Source organism: Urocampus carinirostris, chromosome 15, assembly GCF_059441175.1.
Source record: "Urocampus carinirostris isolate Australia breed hairy pipefish chromosome 15, RoL_Ucar_1.0, whole genome shotgun sequence".
Lineage (NCBI taxonomy): Eukaryota > Metazoa > Chordata > Actinopteri > Syngnathiformes > Syngnathidae > Urocampus > Urocampus carinirostris.
In genome coordinates, this window is record NC_142363.1 from 35,436,060 (window position 1) to 35,451,552 (window position 15,493).

The 15,493-nt window shown below is 43.2% G+C and overlaps 1 protein-coding gene and 1 long non-coding RNA gene across 2 annotated transcripts in view; both read left to right on the forward strand.

Annotated features, from left to right (window-relative positions):
* Window positions 1-3,391, forward strand: part of LOC148352234 (uncharacterized) — a 130,924-nt gene extending 127,533 nt beyond the window's left edge. Inside the window, exon 4 of the long non-coding RNA XR_015852892.1 lies at window positions 3,276-3,391. This is a non-coding gene — a long non-coding RNA (uncharacterized LOC148352234). The remainder of the gene's footprint in view (window positions 1-3,275) is intronic.
* Window positions 3,392-7,156: 3,765 nt separating this feature from the next.
* LOC148352239 (tyrosine-protein kinase fyna) overlaps window positions 7,157-15,493 on the forward strand; it is a 48,500-nt gene continuing 40,163 nt past the window's right edge. The window contains exon 1 of the mRNA XM_088355180.1: window positions 7,157-7,378. The gene's annotated coding sequence lies outside the window, so the exon portion shown is untranslated. The remainder of the gene's footprint in view (window positions 7,379-15,493) is intronic.

Here is a 15,493-nt window from a genome sequence, read left to right on the forward strand (position 1 = left end):
AGTGCCCGGAGGAAACCCACGCAAGCACGGGGAGAACATACAAACTCCGCACAGAAAGTCTGGAGCTGGATTTGAACCCACGACAGGTTCCCATGACATGAACTGTGCCGCACAAGCGCTAACCACTGCGCCGCCGTGCTCAAGTGGGAAATGTCTTGCGTCATTCTTCAATGTTTTGTTCTGTTTTGTTCTTCAAGATAATAATAATAATAATAATAATAATTTCCTTTGTATTGTCATTCTTTGTAACAATGTACACAGAACGAAATGTCGATACACCTGACCCGTTGTAGCGAGCCGATGCAACCGCAGCCAACAGAGGGCGCCGCCATTTTTACCAATGTTATAAGTCTTAGGTATGACTCGGCCGAGGCGCGAACCAGCGACCTCTATAGTTAGTGTTTCAACTGACTTTGCGGGTTTTGGTAGTTTAGCTTTCAAGTTTTTGAACTCTGAAAGTTAGTAAATTTATGTTCTGTTTCTGTATAAAAGAGATGATTTGTCTGTAAATAAATCCTTTTTTAAAGTCTGTTTCCACATTTAAGGGATCTGTTTCTGCGACCACGCCTGACAAATAGTCTGATTAAATTGACCCAAGTCATTTCCATTTTTGACCCAAATTTTGAGTTTTTGTCGACAGTTGATTTGGGATTGTGAAGACTTTGTACGAGATCAGACTCTATTGGGGGAGTATTTAGAGTCAGGAAACTAAGGGTATAGGTTTGGTCTTTGCATTGTTGGTATCAGAATTAGAATCGCCTTAATGATCATTGCGAACTACCTGATTGGTTCCCTGTCCTTTTTTAAGCCCAGTCCTATCACTCTCAAGTTGTCGGTCCGTCGGCGAACCTCTGTTGTTACAAGGAAAGCATTTTGACCCTGACACCCGCCTGTCCCGTTTTTGCACCAATTTTTCCACCCGTCCGTTCCTGATCTCTCCGTTTGTCTCCGGCTCCAACCTGTTTTTGATCCCGACCTCGTTTGCTCTCCCGTCCCGGCTTACAATCCGTTTTTGATCCCGACCATTTTTTGCCCCAGGCTATCGACCTGTTTTTCCGTCCTTACACCGCCATCTCCCGCTATGGAAGATCCACTTCCCTATTCGGATCACGATCCGATTGCATGAGCGCCTTGCTTCCTGCGTCCAGCGAGCACCGGATCACGGGCGCTGCCCTTCCTTTTTCTATCCATAAACTTGTGGTTAACGCCACGCATTTGGGTCCTGATTCCGTTCTGGTCGTGACAATTGTATTTCTCCAACGAGATTCCGGTTGTACTCCAGTTGGCAAAAATCTGCAATATATAGACTCAAAAATAGAAAAACAAAAGTGTTTACTTTTAAGTATTCAGATCTGAAATCAAAACTATACCCAACCGGGATATTGCACTCAAAACTCTTAACGAGTCATTGTGACCACTGAAAAATGTCACGGTTGCCATGGCGCCCAATTGGTCCCCGCCGGGTGGCGCCAGGTTCTGTCACGGTTGCAACTGCGCCTAAATGGCCCCGCCCATGGACACCGGCTGAAACGCGTTGACAGATTGCTCCCTGACTACTTAAACGCTGTCTTGTGAGTCGCCTTTTGTCGGAGCGTCTGCTAAACTCTGTTTTGACACGTCAAGCCCTGAGAATCCCCGTTTTTGCCTTTGTTTTTGCTCTTGTTTTGGCAAGCCCTGCGGATCTCCGTTTTTGCCTGTCTTTTGTTCCTGCCCCAATCTGTTTGATTTTGACCACTTCCTCGTTCCGATCAATCTACTCCCGCGACCAATGTTCCTCGGATCGAGTGTGCGCTCATTCCTCTTCTCCCCAATAAACTGTGAGTAACGTTACGCGAGTGGGTTCTGTTTCCTGTCCTGGTCCTGACAAAAAGTCTTCCATTTGCACAAATGTATGGAAAGGAAGTCAATAAAGTAAACAGTACAATGTAAAACAGTACAAAGATAAAATAGAGTTAAGTACTATACAGTGGGACCTCGCTACTTCACGCTTCGACGTTCGCGGGTTCAGAGGCCTGTAATAGTTAAAAAAAAAAAATCAATAAAAAAAAATTAAGAAATTAATAATAATGAAAAATATTACATTAAAATTAGAAATTACAATATTTTACAAAATTTGAAAACAAAATATTCAATTAGAATTAGTAATTGCATCATTTTACAAAATTTGAAAACACAAAGAAATGCACGTATACGCTAAGCGTCAGGGCCATAAACGCAAGCTCATTGGCCAGCACTCGCTGAATACTCGACTCCCCATTGGCCCATTCACTACAGTATGCCACGCATATCTCGTAGGTATACCGTACAGCACAATACAGTACGCTTCTCGCCGTTACTGTAGCCTTTGTCTATTAAAGTTTTGTGAAGTCCTCGTGATGGCTCCTAAACGCTCTTCATCCCTTGGTGCAGCTTGTGAACCGAAGAAAAAGCGAAAGATGCTAACAATTACCGAAAAAGTGAGTTTATTGGACAAATTGAAAGCAGGAAATAGCTACGCTAGCGTAGCCCGACAATATCCATTACGCCACCTCATGCAGCTTCTCTCCCTCTAACCGTATTCCATATGGTGTACTGTATTGTACTGTATACAGGGGGGGTGTACTGCAAAGGTTTTTTTTTTTTGAAGGGGCGTCACTACTTCGCAGATTTTCACTTTTTGCGGTGGTTTTGGTCCCCATTAACCGCCATAACCGAGGTCCCACTGTATTGCACCTAATAGCGCATTTTTTAAGCACGGCGGTGCAGTGGTTAGCGCGTGTGCGGCACAGTTCTAAGGTCTTGGGAACCTCCTGTGTGGGTTCAAATCCAGCTACCGGACTTCCTGTGCGGAGTTTGTATCTTCTCCCCGTGCTTGCGTGGGTTTCCTCCGGGCACTCCGTTTTCCTCCCACATTCCAAAAACATGCATTTTCAGGTGAATTGGCCGGTCCAAATTGTCCCTAGGTGTGAATGAGCGAGCGAGTTGTCTGTCCCTGTGTTCCCTCCGATTGGCTGGCAACCAGTTCAGGGTGTCCCCTGCCCACTGCCCGATGATTGCTGGGATGGGCTCCAGCACCCCTGCAACCCTACTGAGGATAAGCGGTGCAGCTAATGAGATGAGATAATGAGAACTAATATTGGTGGGGACAAAGCTAGGATTGCTCAATATTGGTGGGGACACGTCCCCTCGGTCTATGCCAACAGTACGGCCTTGCAGGAAACCATTCTTTTTTTTCTGAAGTTAAACATTTAGACTTCCCTTTCCTCGCATAACATCATCTTATCCGGTGTCCGCAGCTGCAGCTTCCCAAGTGACCCACATCTAATGGGTTCACACGGCCGCCCGACCTCGTGGGCCTTCTGACTCCGACCAGCTGCGGCGGCCCCCACGACCTGACCCACATCACCATGGCAACAAGTCCAAAATGGCAGCCGCTGTGAGTAAGCGCAGGGGAGGATTAGCGTGACTTTAGCGCGCCCTCCCCTCCGTCCTCAACTAGGCCGCGCTTCATTGTGGCGCTATCGTGATGACATGAAAAGCCCAAGCTGCCGTTTTCACGCCGCAACGCCGTATGAATATGTAAAGTCCGAAAAAGATGGAGGAGGGGGAGAGTTAGACACCCGCACTGCTGATTCACATCAAATTGAATTCTGCAGGAGGAGTCTGAAGCACGCTAGGACCTCAGGAAACCTTGCAATAGAACAGAGATGTGTAGAAATGAGCATTTATCAATCAGAGGTAAAGGATTTTATACAATTGACTATAAAGGATTTGATACTTGTATTGTATTTTGTATTTATTTTTTTATTCAGCCAGTATAAACCGTGATATATACAAGAAATCATATATACCGTAGCGGGAGATGGCGGTTTCAAGGACAGAAAAACAGGTCGATAGCCGGAACAGGAGAGCAAACGTGGTCGGGATCGAAAACAGGTCGGAGCCGGAGACAAACGGAGAGATGGGGAACAGATGGGTGGAAAGACGGGACAGGCGGGAGTCAGGGTCAAAATGCTTGCCTTGTAACAACAGAGGTTCGCTGACGGACTGACGATATACGATTGACTCATAATGCAATGAAGATTTTCACTGAGTGGGCATTAGTTCAATGTACAAGGTCAGGGCAGGCTGTTCGAAATGCAGAATATTTTGTCTAGGGAATTTTGATAACAGGACTCGTGGAGGCGATGTTGTTTTGGGAAGCCAGACATCAAGGCGCTCGTGGATGAGATTGTGAAGCCCGGGGGGCTTCCTTGGCACGCCCATGGGAGGAGCCGGCACACCATTATGCGGGGAGAAGATGGCCAGTGAGAAAAAGCTAAAGGACTTCAAAAGAAGGCCAAGCCACAACCTCCATCCAGACCTCTCCCGCCACTTACGTCCAAACCGGTCACTTCGGCCGTCTTCGATGGAGTACACTTAGTTCTTCTGTTAGGGAAAATAAACATGCCCCCGTGTGCAAATGTCCCAAAACACACACAAAACAAGGACTGCGTTCCAAGAATATGCAGTAGACCCAATGATCCGCCACATATCCGTTCTCAAGTTGAGATTGCAAAGAGATATTGCCGAATGGGGGATTAAAACCTATGAGAATTAGCGAATGCCGTCCCAACCCCCCGGTTCTCCAGATAAGAATTAAAATAAATACTACTTAAGTGTAATATATGTGTATATGATTAAATACAATTCTACTTATGTATTTACATGTAGAAAGAAAAATCTTTTTTATTTATCTTTGGGGTGACAAGAATTGAGCCGGTACAGCAGAGTAGCAGGTGGATGTAGAGGGGGTTGGGGATTGCAAGTGCACATGGTAAATGTTCTGCATTTCTATAGTGCTTTTCAGGTCAATGAAGACCTCCCAAAGCGCTTTACAATGTGCTTCACACTTACCCATTCACACACACACTCTCACACCAATAGGGAGTCAGCCATGCGCCTACCTGCTTATTGGGGTTATTAGAGATTCAGTGTCTTGCCCAAAGGACACTTCGACATATAACACGGAGGAGCCGGGAATCGAACCTGCGACCTCTTGATCCCAAGACGAGCGCTCTACCTGAGCTAATGCTGCCCCACATTAAAAGGGAAAACAAATTTAAAACTTTCACTTGCGGATTGTCATACACCTCAGGATATTTACTTGGTTTAATGACCCCTTCTTTATGACTGTCCCGATCATCGATAGATTTCGGCCATGCAACCTAGCAAGGCTAGCCATTCGCGTTCCTTTTTCTATTTCTTAATTGCTTCATTTCCATGGTTATCATGTTTTTGCTTCTCACTTTAGCACCACTGCAAGCCTCGGCACTCACAGCCAATCATCATATTCTATTACTGACGTACAAAGCCAGCACACAAGATTTTGAACTGAATGAAGATAAAGAAAGGCATTGTGGGAGGTATTTCAGTCAAGCGCTGTAAGAAGTACAAAGCTTACTATACTAGAGGTACAAAAAATGTGAACTAACTCAACTTTTCTTCTCAATTCGAACAACAAAGATGGACCAGTCCTTAGCCCCCCCCCCCCCACACACACACACACAAATGGAGGTTTTTTATTTTTAATAAGAACAAAACAACAACAACAAAAAATTATTAGAAAATTATTGATTACTTTTTTTTAAAATATAGAATAATTTATATTCTTTTTCAATGTCACTCAAAATTATTCATTATTAATTTTTCATTCCAACAGCTCAAAAGGGTTTTAAAAGTCGTTTTGTTTTATTTAATACTAAATAAATTTGCTAAAACATAAATTGTGATTTATCATTAAAATACTTGTGTCAGTCATACATTATTTAACCATTACACTTTGCCAAACAAACACGGATAAGCCATTGTCTTTTATCTAACATAAATATAATTACAATAATAAAAATGAAATGATTTATAAAATCTAATATCATAAAATAGGCTTCAAATCTCTCTGATGCAAATTACATCAAACCAGGGCATAGAAGAGAGCGGTTAAGAAGGAAGGCGGGGCCTCCTTGCTGTTATAGTTTTTGATTGGCCAAACAAATTGTCACCTAAAATCTGGCATCCCTCGCCAGCCAACTGGATACGGCGTTATTTTTAAAAGTAAGAGCTTCCTGGCTCAGTCTTTGATTGGCTGAAACAACTGTCATTCACAATCTGACATCGCCAGCACCGACAACGTTAGCCAACCGGAGACGGCGTTATTTAGAAAGAAAGTAGAAGCGCAACATGGAACAAAAAGTTTTTCTTTCGCTCGAATATTATCTTTTTTTGTTCCCATTATCGTAGAATATTTATCCAACTATACACATTTACGTGATATCACAAACGTAATATCAGGGCAGACCCGGAAAAGGAGGATACAGCAAAAAGGGCGGGGTTGTTTTTCCTGTTGCCGTTTTTGATTGGCCCAATTAACTGTCACTCAAAACATGCCGTTTCTGGCACGGATTAAGTCAGCCCACTCGGCTTGACGATATTGAAATGAATACAGGCACAATGCGTCACGTTATGTTTTTAGGGCTTAAAAATGCTCTCACTTGTGAATACTTGCAATTAATGTGTTTTAATCCATCTAAATACATCTTGACGTGATATCGCAAACTTAATGTCTAGGCAACAAAAAGGCGGGGTGGCTTGCCTGTTGTAGTTCCTGATTGGTCGAATCAACTGTCACATTAAATCTGCAATCCTAGCACTCTACGTCGACGCACCGGAGACGGTGTAATTTTTAAAAGTAAAATCACAATATGCTATCTTAAGCCTTTTAGCGCTTATTTACGCTAAATATATTTCTTACTGTTTGCAAATATATAGATTAAAGATCAAAGTTGATAACAGGGCAGGGTGGAGAACAGAAAAGGGCGGGCTTTTCTCTCTGTTGTAGTTTTTAATTGGTCGAATCAACTGTCACTTAAAATCATCCCTCTCTAGCTACAACTACGTCAGCCCACCGGAAACGGTGTTACTTTAAAAAGTAAATGCACAACATGTCATAGAGAGTATTTTAAGAGGTTCAATATTATTTTAATTGTGTCTTTGAATTATAATTTTGAGATGTAATAAGTGTTAATATACATTTTTTTTGCAATATTGTAGTCTTGTTTTCGCCCCTTGTATCAATGCACATTTATTTTGAAATAACTAAACAGGAAGCAATACATGCTATTAGCGCCATCTAGACGCGGCTTTCGTCACGGGCGTATGTACGCACGCCACATCCCGACTCGCGAGGGACGGGAACCGCTATTCCTTCATTCCTTTATTCCTTCTCCCTCTCCCTCAGCTTTTATTTCCGTCCTGTCATTTTCTTCCCGTTAAAAAGAGAAGAAAACCCGGGGAACAGTCGCCGATGGAGTAGTTTTAAATCCCCCCCCCACCCCGACGCCACCATCATCCCACCTCCTCTCCGGTGAGCACGCTTTTTTTAATCATTTCTGTTGCGTTTCAATGGCGTGCGCTGCAGTTGATGGAGTTGAGTGTTTCTGGGGTGGGGGGTCCCCTCGATTGCACGTCCGGGTTGATGTTTTTGCAGCGGCTGTCGTTGCAGCAGCTGGGGATGGATGCACTGCGGAGCTGACCGCACAAACAGCCCCTGGCATGCCCCCCTCCCCTCCCTAACGACCCCCCCTTGCAAACGGCCAGCCTCCTGTTGATATTAGCCGCAGATAATTGCCTCCGACGCCCAATCAAAGATGACAAGTCATCGGGTGATGTGCGTCGGGCCTTCGCCCGATCGGAATCAAAACATGGAGGATGAGGATGATGAAGAGGGGGGGGGGGGTCTTCCCACCCAGCGCTGGACGTCTTTTGGACGTCGAAATCTGGACCAGTCTGATTTTTTTTAGACGTCTGAAATGAGATTGTGTTTACCATCTTCAAAGTGGAGCAGATCGATTCCAAGAATAGTCGTCGTTGTGTTAAGGCAGGGGTGTCAAACTCATTTAAACTCGGGGGCCACACGATAGAACAAACAAAAGAGAAAGAAAAAGAGAGATCAAGAAATAAGAGAAGGAGGGATTGAAAAGGAGAGAGGGTGGGACAGAGAAAGAAAAAGAGAGAGAGGGAGAGAGAGGGAGAAACAACAGATAAAAAGTCGTGAGAGAGGGGGGAAAAGAAAGGCAGAGGAAGAAAGAAATCCAAAGAAAAATAGACAGAAGGAGAGAAAAGAGAAAAGAAAGCGCGAAGGGTAGGAAGAGAGAAAGACAAAAGGAAGTTAGAGCAAAAGAGGTTAAAAGACACAGAGAGAGAAAGAGACAGGTCGCTCTGAACGCGGAAGTGGCACTTCCGTGGCGAGCGATGGCGGTGTCGGAAACGGAAAAAAATGGGTCAGTAGCCGGGACAGCAGAGCAAAAAACGTGGTCAAGTTTAAAAAAACGGGTCGAAGCCGGGAAACAGACGGGAGCAAAAACAGGAGTGAGTCAGGGTCGAAAAAGCTTGCCTAGAGTAAACTGAGGTTTGCAGACAGACTGACAGATGTGACAGATGTGGGTTTAACTAGTGACAGGGAGCCAATCAGAGTCCGAGGCAGTTGGCGCCAAAGGAGCAGGCACGGGTGTGTCCCAATTTTGTCCCCCAAATTATGTCTTTTCAATGTATCATAAAAGCAGACGTGGTCAGGATCAAAATGGTTCGTAGCTGGAGACAGACGGGAGCAAAAACGGGACAGGTGGGAGTCAGGGTCGAAAAAGGCTTGCCTAGTATTCACTGAGGTTCGCAGACGGACTGACAACAGGGGATTGACAGGACTGGGTTCAAATACTGACAGGGAGCCAATCAGAACCCGCGGCAGTTGGCGCCAAATGAGCGGGCACAGCCGAGTCACATCAATAATCATGACATATTTACTATTTTTGCAGGCAAAATCAATAAAACAGAACAAGACATTGTTTTGGAGAACGTTCATTTCCAGAAGCCTCCTGTGTCCAAGATAAACTGATTTTTGCTTAGCCCTGTCCCTATTTAAACCCACTTTGACCTGTCACCTGTGGTCAGTCCGTCTGCGAACCTGTTTACTCTAGGCAAGCCTTTTCGACCCTGAATCACTCCTGTTTTTGCCCCTGTCTGTTCCCCGGTTTCGACCCGTATTTTGATCCTGACCACGTCTACGCTCCTCTCCTGGCTTTCGACTCGTTTCTGACCCAGACCACGTTTTTGCTCTCCTGTCCTGGCTACTGACCCGTTTTTTTCCGTTCCCGACACCGCCATAGCTCGCCACGGAAGTGCCACTTCCGCCTTCAGAGCGACCTGCTTCCCGTGCCCGATAAAACTGAGAGAAACGTAACGCAAGTGGGTCCTGTCTCAGTTTACTCTATGCAAGCCTTTTCGACCCTGACTCACTCCTGTTTTTGCCCCTGTCTCTTCCCCGGTTTCGACCCGTATTTTGATCCTGACCACGTCTTCTCTCCTCTCCTGGCTTTTGACTCGTTTCTGACCCAGACCACGTTTTTGCTCTCCTGTCCTGGCTACTGACCCGTTTTTTTCCGTTCCCGACACCGCCATAGCTCGCCACGGAAGTGCCACTTCCGCCTTCAGAGCGACCTGCTTCCCGTGCCCGATAAAACTGAGAGAAACGTAACGCAAGTGGGTCCTGTCTCAGTTTACTCTATGCAAGCCTTTTCGACCCTGACTCACTCCTGTTTTTGCCCCTGTCTCTTCCCCGGTTTCGACCCGTATTTTGATCCTGACCACGTCTTCTCTCCTCTCCTGGCTTTCGACTGGTTTCTGACCCATACCACGTTTTTGCTCTCCTGTCCTGGCTACTGACCCGTTTTTTTCCGTTCCCGACACCGCCATAGCTCGCCACAGAAGCGACCTGCTTCCCATGCCCAATAAAACAGAGAAAAACGTAATGCAAGTGGGTTCTGTTTCCGTTCTGGTCCTGACAGAATAAGTGATTTCGTTTCCTGATCCATATGTACTGTTCAGTATCGGAGAATTCTTCCAATGTTTTGAAAAAAAATGAGGTATTTTCACGTAATGGAGCTTCTTCAGCACCGGCCCGAAGTCACTCGGGAGAGGTTCCAGTTAGCCGGGACTTTAATGAGGACGAGTTCTCAGACGGTAACGCAAAGCACTAAAAATGACTTACGCGACCTGAAAATCACGACATGGCCTTATTGAGATTGAGCTCATCTTCTTCGTTGGTATTTTTTTTTTAATGTATTTTGGAATTCGATTTTTCGGATTGATATAAAAAGAAAAAAAAGCCCACTATGCGCATTTATTTGAAGTTTTATTCATTAAAAATAAATCTTTTCAAAAATGATTTTTTTTTTTAATCAACAATTATGATTTGTTTGATAATTAGCACGTAACATTCAATTATGAAAGTTGATTTTTTTGCGGCCAATCAATCAAATTAGTTTGATCATGTGCTTGACTTTTATGGAAATAATACAAAAATACAGAAATACTACAGAAATATTACCAAAGTTCTACAGAAATACTACTCTGGAATTAATACAGAAATATAACAGAAATGCACCAAAAATATTACTATGGAAATACTACAAAAATACTACAGAAATGCCACAAAATACTACTATGGAAATACTACAGAAATACTACGATGGAAATAAAACAAAAATATGACAGAAATGCTCCAAAAATGCCACTATGGAAATACTCCAAAAATACTACGGAAATGCTACAAAAATACTACTATGGAAACACTATAAAATTCTACAGAAATGCTACAGAAATGCCATAAAAATACTTCATGGAAATACTACAAAAATACTACAAAAATACTACGATGGAAATAATGCAAAAATATGACAGAAATGCTCCAAAATTACCACTATGGGAATACTCCAAAAGTACTACAGAAATACTACAAAAATACTACTATGGAAACACTATAAAAATACTACTATGGAAACACTATAAAATGCTACAGAAATGCCATAAAAATACTTCTATGGAGAAACTCCAAAAATACTACAGAGATGCTACTATGGAAATACTACAAAAATAGTACAGAAATAAATACTACGATGGAAATAATACAAAAATATGACAGAAATGCTCCAAAAATACCCATAAGGAAATACTCCAAAAATACTACGGAAATGCTACAAAAATACTTCTATGGAAACACTATAAAAAATGCTACAGAAATGCTACAGAAATGCCATAAAAATACTTCTATGGAAATACTCCAAAAATACTACAGAGATGCTACTATGGAAATACTACAAAAATAGTACAGAAATAAATACCACGATGGAAATAATACAAAATATGACAGAAATGCTCCAAAAATACCACTATGGAAATACTACAAAAATACTACGGAAATGCTACAAAAATACTACTATGCAAATACTACAAAAATGCTACAAAAATACTACAGAAATGCCATAAAATACTTCTATGGAAATACTACAGAGATGCTACTATGGAAATACTACAAAAATACTAAAGAAATGCTACAAAAATACTACTATGCAAATACTACAAAAATACTACAGAAATACTCCAAAAATACTACAGAGATGCTACTATGGAAATACTCCAAAAATACTACTATGGAGATAACACAAAAAACAGCCCTTTGAGACTTCTTGTGATTAAGGGTTATACAAATAAACATGACTTGACTTAATGGGGAAATTTTTTTTAGTCTCCCTAGCTGCTTACAAGTATTTTTGGAGCTAATTGTCAGGACCAGGACGGAAACAGGACCCACTCCCGTAACGTTTGCCACAAGTTTTATTAAAGGAACAAGGAAGGGGTGCGCCCACGATCCGGTGTTCGCTCTCGTACTCGGCTTGTGATTCGAACACGGAAGTGTATCTTCCGTGGCGAGTGATGGCTGTGTCGGGGACGGAAAAACGGGTCGGAAGCCGGGACAGGAGAGCAAAAACGTGGTCGGAAGCAAGTCGTAAGCCACAACGGGAGAGCAGACGTGATCGGGGTCGGAAACGAGTCGTAAGCCAAGATGGGAGAGCAGATGTGATTGGGATCAAAACGGGTTGTAGCTGGAGACAAACGGGACCAAAACGGGACAGGAACTGGTCAGGGTTGAAAAAGGCTTGCCTTGAACAAACAGAGATTCGCAGACGGACTGACAAATGTTGATTGACAGGACAGGGATTAAATAGTTGGGAAGCCAATCTGTCAACAAGCTGCAGCCGGGGCCTCACGGGCGGGGCCAAGTGGGCGCCATGGCAACCGTGACACTAATAGAGTCAACCCTCGGGATACGGCGTCCCTGCCTGATGACATTATCACTTTACAATGTGGAATAGTAGGGTTTTTTTGTCCTTCTTTCAAGAAATTTCTCCACTATACTACATCATGAACAAATTATTTTGTTTGCCTAAAAACGTTGCGGTGTTTGTGCTTATGACGATTTACGTCTCTAAGATGGCTGTCTGCCATTGGTTGACATTGTATAAGAGGTTGCTGTGCTATTGGTATTGGCTCAACTCCTTCCCACAATGCCTTTCTTTTCATTTAGTTTAGTATGTCGTTGGCTCCTTGAAGACTTTGTGAGTTAGTTATACAATCCTATATTTTTGTACCGTATTCGGCAAGAGTGGCATTGACGCTGTTTTGATTGGAACCCACCGTCTCCTTCCCCGTCTGTCAATGCCAGAACAGAGACAGGACCCACTTGCGTACGTTTCTCTCAGTTTTATTGGGAAGAAGAGAAAGGATTGCACCCACGATCCGGTGACGGCTGGTCCCGGGAAGCAGGTCGCTCTGAACGTGAAAGTGGCACTTCCGTGGTGAGCGATGGCGGTGTCGGGAGCGGAAAAACCATTGCCAGTAGCCGGGGCAGGAGAGCAAAAAACGTGGTCGCGATCAGAAAACGGGTCGAAGCCGGGGACAGACGGGAGCCAAAACAGGAGTAAGTCAGGGTCGAAAAGCTTGCCTAGCGTAAACTGAGGTTTGTAGACAGACTGACGGTTTGTGTCACGGCATTATGAAAATGCAGGTATGTTATTGGCTGAACTCCTTCCCACAATACCTTTCTTTTCATTTAGTTTAGTATCTCGTATGCTCCGTGAAGACTTTGTGAGTGGGTTATCCAATACTGTTTTGCACTGTATTCGGCAAGAGTTGCAGTGATGTTAATGCAAAAGTCAAAAACATAAGAACCATGGAAACAAAGTCTGGGATTATCAAGAAATTTGAAGAGTGCTACCCTCGCTAAATTGCTTGGCTATGACCGATTGACAATCCGGAATAAGGAGGCGATAAAAGTAAATACATTTCCTAAGGTCACCACAATCCTAGCTAGTGGATGTTTAAAAATCTGTTTCGATTGGAACCCACTGTCTCCTTCCCCGTCTGCATCCACCTGCTACTCCATTGTGCCACATTCTTTGTACTATTTTGTTGTTTTGATGTGTTATTTGGGGTTGCATTAGCTAAAGCATAGGTTTCTATCTTCTGCGATAGTTTTTGCGCCCTTTTTGGACTGGATTCAATCAACTTCTTTCATGGTTGTGGACTTTCTGGACAAAGCACGCAGGGCCTCGGTGCAAGTCTCAGTTTTTCGTTCTATTATTTTCCATAAGCGTCCCTTATCAGAACGATCACTTTTGCAACACTGGCCGGCATTGTCCCGGCCCTCTTTTCACCCGTTGAAACGTCGCCATTGTCTCCTTGTTAATACACTGAATAAAGTGGCTTGTCCGGCGAGCAAATATCGTAAGTATTTGTTGGGGCGGTGGCGCTATAATGGCGGAGATTGTGGACTGGTTTTCGTTAGGCTTGAATAAGGTCACGTGTGACGTCATCCCACCTCAGTCATGCGAGAGGAAAGGGGGACACCCGTGCTCGTGATGACGCAGTCTTTGGCTTATTTTGCTGTGAAACAAAAAAAAAACGCTTTAAGGGAGAAAACAAACTCTAGGAAAAGCGAGAAAATGGGTTTGTACCGTGTGTAACCCAATGTACCCGTCCCACCAAAGATCCACATTCACGCTGGACTGGATGATGAGGTTTTTATTACAGTTGCTGCAAATGAATGAGTCACAACACGTGGTAAGCGTCTCTGCTGGCTTTGATCTCGTTGGCAGCTCCTTGTAGAGTGCCCAAGACTTATCAAAGAGCTTTCTTTTCAGTTGACATAAAATACATTTCAGAATATCAACCATCACGATACATTTTGACATCCGTTTTGACAAGATACTTTTAACAAGAGATTAGCATTATGAGTTAGCATAAAGTTTTTAACTCAGAGAGGTGTATTTGTAATTTTTAACGTGGTTCTGTGGGGGGACTGTGGTAAGTTCATTTCAGATGGGCCCATAATCGTTAGCAACAAGGATATGCCTTGTGGAGGTCTAAAAATCACATTCATGGTAATAACAAAGTAATAACACTCTTATTACACTTTGAAAACTTTTAAAATATACATGTTGAAAAAGAATGGGCCATTACAACTTACCTGCAATTTAATGAGTCACAACACAACACGTGGTAAGCTTCTCTGCTGGCTTTGATCTCTATAAGGGGAATTAGCATTTTAGCACAACATGCAACGTCCGGCAAAACGAACATAAAAGGCGACAGAAACAAAATGAAAATAAAGGAACAGCTTGACAACATCAATCACATTACTGTGCATGTTGAGAGACTTGTCAGCTGTGGTTTTAATGTTTTAAAATTAACTTTTTGCGGAGCACCAAAAGATCGTGTCTTACAGTTGGCAGCTCGCTGTTAGATTGCCATCAAACCCCGCCTTCCGGTCACAAGTCAAAAGCCAAAACCAAACCTTACCCCATACCAGCAGGTGGTACTGTTGGACTCATCATATTTTGTTCCTGCAGTCCAAATGATTAAAATTGGATGATTTAGTCAAATTTTTCACTGCACAAATGCTATTTAAAGTCAACAAAAACAGAGTGCCAGAAAACATCCAAAAATGATTCATGCGGAAAGAGGGAAATTATACCTTAAGGGGCTGTAGTAAATTCATAACCCCAAAGGTGAGAATCACCAGGAAAAGTATGTGTGTGTGTCTGTTGTTAGGGAAAAAACTACCAAATTATTCGAATTAGTTAACTGACTCCATTCACCAAACACAAACTTCATTCTCCTAACAATGCATGCTCTTTTCTTCATGGGAAAATGAACAAAGATAGCCGGCATTTTCACACAGGGGCAGATTTATTTTCTTAAAGTATTTAACTAAGTGAATTCCATCAAATTAGCCGAATTATTGTCGCTCGAGGCTTCCTCGAGCCTCCTTTTTCGATTGTCCCTCTCATTCTCCGATCTGATCTCCCATCTCTCCTTCCGTCTCCTGTCCACGTCTTTTCACAAGCCAGGCGTGTCGCCCACCCCCCATGGGGCGGGTCAGGTGCCAGCTTCACCACCTCCTCGCCGAAAGGCGCCGCCATGTCTAAAGGAAACTCGGGAGATTGGAAATACTGCGTTTACAACTATCGTTAACTTTGTGTTATTGTTGCTATTGTTATATCATAACTGTTATTTTTAATATTATTACTATTGTTATTATTATCATTAGTGTATTTAATAGGGAAGATGAAGGGGTAGGGAATAT